Genomic DNA, 5,904 nt, shown 5'->3' with positions numbered 1-5,904 from the left:
CTCTATGATCAGGCAGTTTTTCTGCGTCGGTCGCTACAATCCCTTCTTTTAACAGAATCGCTGTCCCTAAATTCGCACCGCTCCCGGAATTGGAGAGAGTAGTATAACCAGTTATTCGGTCAAGTTCAATCGCAGCGACTTCTTGAAGTAACAGAATATCGATATCCGCTGCGTATACAAAATCTTGTAAATTACGGAGCCGCCAGTACGACTGTATCTTATTGATGTTTAACGTGGCAATTTTATAGGCTTGGGGCTCGTTCATGGGAGAAGGCACATACTATTAATTAAACAGTCTTAGAAGGATGGCTAACGAAATTGAGGCCAAGCGCGTCAGTCGGAGTTCCTGTAGTTCCCGGTACGGTTGGTGTATGCTGCTCTGTGGGGGGTGCCGAAGATTCCGTCTCAATGGTCCGCATGACAGCCGCATCATTGCTCGCATCCAATACTTCCATTTCCTGTGCCCAATTCCCAGTGAGAGTGGCCTCTGACAAAAGCGATCCTGCGTTTCCTTGAGCGTGGGTATCCGGCAAAACGACTCTACTCGAGGTATCACTATCTTCCACCCGTCGTGGATTCACAGGGGGAGACACTACAGGATCAATGTCCATTCGACCAGACGCAGGGAGACCAACTTCAGAGGGTTCAGAAGTGTTCTGACACATTTGGCTGCTTATTCGTTTCGCTTTGTCGCGGAGCTGTGGGGCGAGCTGATTGGCTCCTTGATGTGCAAGTCTCCGCTTCTTTTTGGAAGGCTTCCTGTTAGGGTTCGCAGTATCATCAACATCTGAAGTGGACTGTTGACTCTGGGGTTGATCCGCCGGGAACACAGCGTCTGCTTCATCCTCAGTACCAGTGGCATCAACCACTGGGGAGTCATCCGTCGTTACCTCCATCTCTGAGTGTGGTAGCGGCGGTGCCGCGTCAGCACTCGGTTCTTTGACGTTATCGGCCAAAACATCATTCAAACGAGGGGCATCTACAGGCGGGGTCGCGGGTGGAAGACCAGAAGCCGCGACAGCGTATGTCAGTGGCAGTGCCGTCGTCACAGGGGGGCTAGCGGCTTCACCGACAGGTATCTGCGTCACCCGTCTTTGTATACATTCAGAGCGCACGTGGCCGGGCGCACCACAGCCGGCACACGTTTTTGGCTGCCCATCATATATGACAATTCCGCGATGTCCACCTACGTAAATATATGAAGGTATGTGCTTCTGTATATCGATCTTAACCTGCCTGACGCCGTTAAGCACCGGAAATTTGTGGGCTTTGGACCAACGCTCCGCAAAATTGTTAATGACCCTCCCGTAAGGTGTCAATGCAGAATTTATTTGCGCGGCTGTTATTTCAAACGGGAGTTCGAAAATACGTGCCGTTCGGATGCCCAGTCCAGCATGCGTAATGCTGACGTCACTGACGGTACCATCGCTATGTTTAAACTTCAGTACACCTCCACTGGACTCCACAATTCTATCACACAGTTCAGAGGACGTTAATTTCACATAAACAACACTAGTCACGATAGAGAAATTTATCCATACAATGTCATCAAAAGTAATCTTAGCTGTTTCCTCTACCCATGCTTCAACTTCAAACGAATTTGGTTTCGAAAAGTTCCTATCAAAGGTAAACTTCAAGGTATCTTTCCTGTTAGTCGGATTCATAATTCCATATCAGATCCTACAGAACGGAACGAATACTAATAAGCAGACGCGGTAAGCACGCGACTCACCGCCTGACGTAAACACTTCCTGCCGCAGCGCGCTGGCCCTGGAGGTCCGCTCACCACCGCTGCCGCAGGCAGACTGCGCCCTACTGAGCTAGCCGGCTGCCGCGGTTAATACCTGCCAGGTAGAACGCCACACAGTACTCGTTTGGGTTGGGTGGTCCCATACAGAATCTCTCCATGCTGCCTAATGTTTTCCTAACGTCACACTCGTCACGTACTTCACTTTTATTTCATAATCATTTCTGAGAGGTAAAGGAATTGCATGATAACATGCAGAGCTAGTGGCGTCAAAATTAACACACATACTTGATGTGACTCAAAAGCCGAACGAGTTACTTTCCGACGTTGTTTTAGATGTGCAAGTGCCAGTCAAAACTCGCGGTGACGGCACCCTGCCGACCATTTCACTAGTTAACACCGGTCTTGTTGTGTGTGTTTCAAGCTCAAGAGAAACTCCAAGCAAAAAATTGTCAACAGCAACATTCAGACGGTTTCGTACTGCTCAATTGCTACATCAAAACGGTATGTTTCTTTTTCAGAATTGGAAAAACACGAGCGTGACATGATTCGAGCCTGTAATCTTCAGATCCGAAGTCCGGCGCCTGATCCATTAGGCCACACGGTCACTGACGACAAACTATAACTTGTATACGACTCATCTCGAAACGCTCACACTCTGAGGAATTGTGTTTTCGTTCTGCACAGCCGCTGCCCCTTGCTCTTTCCCACCCATTCGTTACATTCAACCTCTTACGAGACCGACCAAATATAGACTGGGAAACAAGACCACACACTTTGTGCATTCGGAATCGAAGGTAGGGCGTCCCTCGCCGCATTTCCTACGATGGCCATTTGCTACTTCTGCAGAAGCGGTGGCGGCGACGGCGACGACGACGACGACGACGACGACCGCGAGAGGCTCTGAGATATGTGAGAAATACATCTATAAAATGTAATTCAGACTGCCTTCTCCCACCTTATGCTGTACCGCTTTGGCAAATGCTTTATCTGCGCCATTCGCCTTAATCACATCTGAGAGTAGTTCTTAATAAAACGCCTGTCGCTAATTGTTCGTCATCACAGATACTGTTAGCTATACGGCCACGACGCGAAACTGATTTCCAAAATTCGTCTTCCTCCTCTGGGGATGGAACTTAAGTCCCCTGGTTTACTACACCAGTGCTCTACCACTGAGCTAAAGAGGCGCGGCCTAGCAGTACTCTTGCGTACTTCGGCCTTACGGTCGTCTGCATCATCAGACTTCAGCTGACAACACTTCATTTTTCCTTCTAATATTTGCAGCTATGGCGACCCATTACTGCTTGGCTACACCTCTGACACGTAACCGATGTGCTCTCCAAACAACAACACTTGCATTTCAGAACATGTCTTTCACACATGTCTACAAAATCACCTTCACCTTCAATTACAGTTTCCTTGCTACTGACAGAGACGTAGGCAAAGTTTAAAGTTGCTATTTACATTACATCACGTTAATCAGAAAAACGGTAATTTACATCTGCAGCGGAACAAAATTCCGTTTGGCTCAGTGTGGGGCTCGAACCCACGACCATGGCATTAATAGTCTCACGCTCTACCGACTGAGCTAGCCGGCTGCCGCGGTTAATACCTGCCAGGTAGAACGCCACACAGTACTCGCTTGGGTTGGGTGGTCCCATACAGAATCTCTCCATGCTGCCTAATGTTTTCCTAACGTCACACTCGTCACGTACTTCGCTTTTATTTCATAATCATTTCTGAGAGGTAAAGGAATTGCATGATAACATGCAGAGCTAGTGGCGTCAAAATTGACACACATACTTGATGTGACTCAAAAGCCGAACGAGTTACTTTCCGACGTTGTTTTAGATGTGCAAGTGCCATTCAAAACTCGCGGTGACGGCACCCTGCCGACCATTTCGATAGCTAACACCGGTCTTGTTGTGTGTGTTTCAAGCTCAAGAGCAACTCCAAGCAAAAAATTGTCAACAGCAACATTCAGACGCTTTCGTACTGCTCAATGGCTACATCAAAGCGGTATGTTTCTTTTTCAGAATTGGAAAAACACGAGCGTGACAGGATTCGAGCCTGTAATCTTCAGATCCGAAGTCCGACACCTGATCCATTAGGCCACATGGTCACTGACGACCAACTATAACTTGTGTACGACTCATCTCGAAACGCTCACACTCTGAGGAATTGTTTTTCGTTCTGCACAGCCGCTGCCCCTTGCTCTTTCCCACCCATTCGTTACATTCAACCTCTTACGAGACCGACCAAATTAAGACTGGGGAACAAGACCACACACTTTGTGCATTCGGAATCGAAGGCAGGGCGTCCCTCGCCGCATTTCCTACGATGGCCATTTGCTACTTCTGCAGAAGCGGTGGCGGCGACGACGACGACGACGACGACGACGACGACGACGACGACGACGACCGCGAGAGGCTCTGAGATATGTGAGAAATACATGTATAAAATGTAATTCAGACTGCCTTCTCCCACCTTATGCTGTACCGCTTTGGCAAATGCTTTATCTGCGCCATTCGCCTTAATCACATCTGAGAGTAGTTCTTAATAAAACGCCTGTCGCTAATTGTTCGTCATCACAGATACTGTTTCCTATACGGCCACGACGCGAAACTGATTTCCAAAATTCGTCTTCCTCCTCTGAGGATGGAACTTACGACCCCTGGTTTACTACACCAGTGCTCTACCACTGAGCTAAAGAGGCGCGGCCTAGCGGTACTCTTGCGTACTTCGGCCTTACGGTCGCCTGCATCATCAGACTTCAGCTGACAACACTTCATATTAGCTTCTAATATTTGCAGCTATGGCGACCCATTACTGCTTGGCTACACCTCTGACACGTAACCGATGTGCTCTCCAAACAACAACACTTGCATTTCAGAACATGTCTTTCACACATGTCTACAAAATCACCTTCACCTTCAAATACAGTTTCCTTGCTACTGACAGAGACGTAGGCAAAGTTTAAAGTTGCTATTTACATTACATCACGTTAATCAGAAAAAACGGTAATTTACATCTACAGCGGAACAAAATTCCGTTTGTCTCAGTGTGGGGCTCGAACCCACGACCCTGGGATTAAGAGCCTCACGCTCTACCGACTGAGCTAGCCGGCTTCCTCTGTTATAACTTGCCAGGTAGCACGTCACACAGGACTCGTTTGGGTTGGGTGGTCCCATACAGAATCTCTCCATGCTGCCTAATGCTTTCCTATCGTCACACTCGTCACGTACTTCACTTTTATTTCATAATCATTTCTGAGAGGTAAAGGAATTGCATGAAAACATGCAGAGCTAGTGGCGTCAAAATTAACACACATACTTGATGTGACTCAAATGCCGAACGAGTTACTCTCCGACGTTGTTTTAGATGTGCAAGTGCCAGTCAAAACTCGCGGTGACGGCACCCTGCCGACCATTACGCTAGTTAACACCGGTCTTGTTGTGTGTGTGTTTCAAGCTCAAGAGCAACTCCAAGCAAAAAATTGTCAACAGCAACATTCAGACGGTTTCGTACTGCTCAATTGCTACATCAAAACGGTATGTTTCTTTTTCAGAATTGGAAAAACACGAACGTGACAGGATTCGAGCCTGTAATCTTCAGATCTGAAGTCCGGCGCCTGATCATTTTTTTTTTTTTTAATTCATCTTTCTCCTGTGAGGATGGAACTTACGATGCCTGGTTTATTAGAGCAGTGCTCTACCACTTTTTTTTTTAAAATTGGATTAGCAGTCCAACGCCTTAACCACTTTTTTTTTCTTATCAATTTTTTTTTGGAGTCCGACGCCTTATCCATTTTTTTGTTTTTTGTTTTTGTTTTAGTTTTTTTTTGTTCGTTGTAATTTGTATATTCGTTTGTTTTCTATCCATCTTCTTTGCGCGTTTCTGCTGTCTGTTTTGCGCTTTTGTTTCATGCAAAATACACCAAATTTAATATGTCGTAGAAATAACTGCTCCTGGAAAGGACATATTCTTGATCTCATACGTTGCTTTATTCAGAATCACAATGAGACAAATGGAAGTCTTTGCAGTGAGTATAACCTTGACTATAGTACAGGAAAAACGAATTGTTATAACCGATATTCATGTTATCCACGTCCTACTTCATCTCAAGGACGATGTGAAGAAAATTTTGAAATGTTGAC

General features: G+C 46.5%; 1 non-coding gene across 1 annotated transcript; it reads right to left on the bottom strand.

Annotated features, from left to right (window-relative positions):
• Positions 1-3,272: 3,272 nt before the first annotated feature.
• Trnan-auu (transfer RNA asparagine (anticodon AUU)) lies at positions 3,273-3,344 on the bottom strand. Its single transcript has one exon. It is a non-coding gene; the product is annotated as a tRNA-Asn (tRNA).
• Positions 3,345-5,904: the final 2,560 nt, after the last annotated feature.

Source organism: Schistocerca gregaria, chromosome 1 (assembly GCF_023897955.1).
Source record: "Schistocerca gregaria isolate iqSchGreg1 chromosome 1, iqSchGreg1.2, whole genome shotgun sequence".
NCBI lineage: Eukaryota > Metazoa > Arthropoda > Insecta > Orthoptera > Acrididae > Schistocerca > Schistocerca gregaria.
Note: the sequence above shows the minus strand (reverse complement) of the source record. Positions and strands in the feature narration are given on the sequence as shown.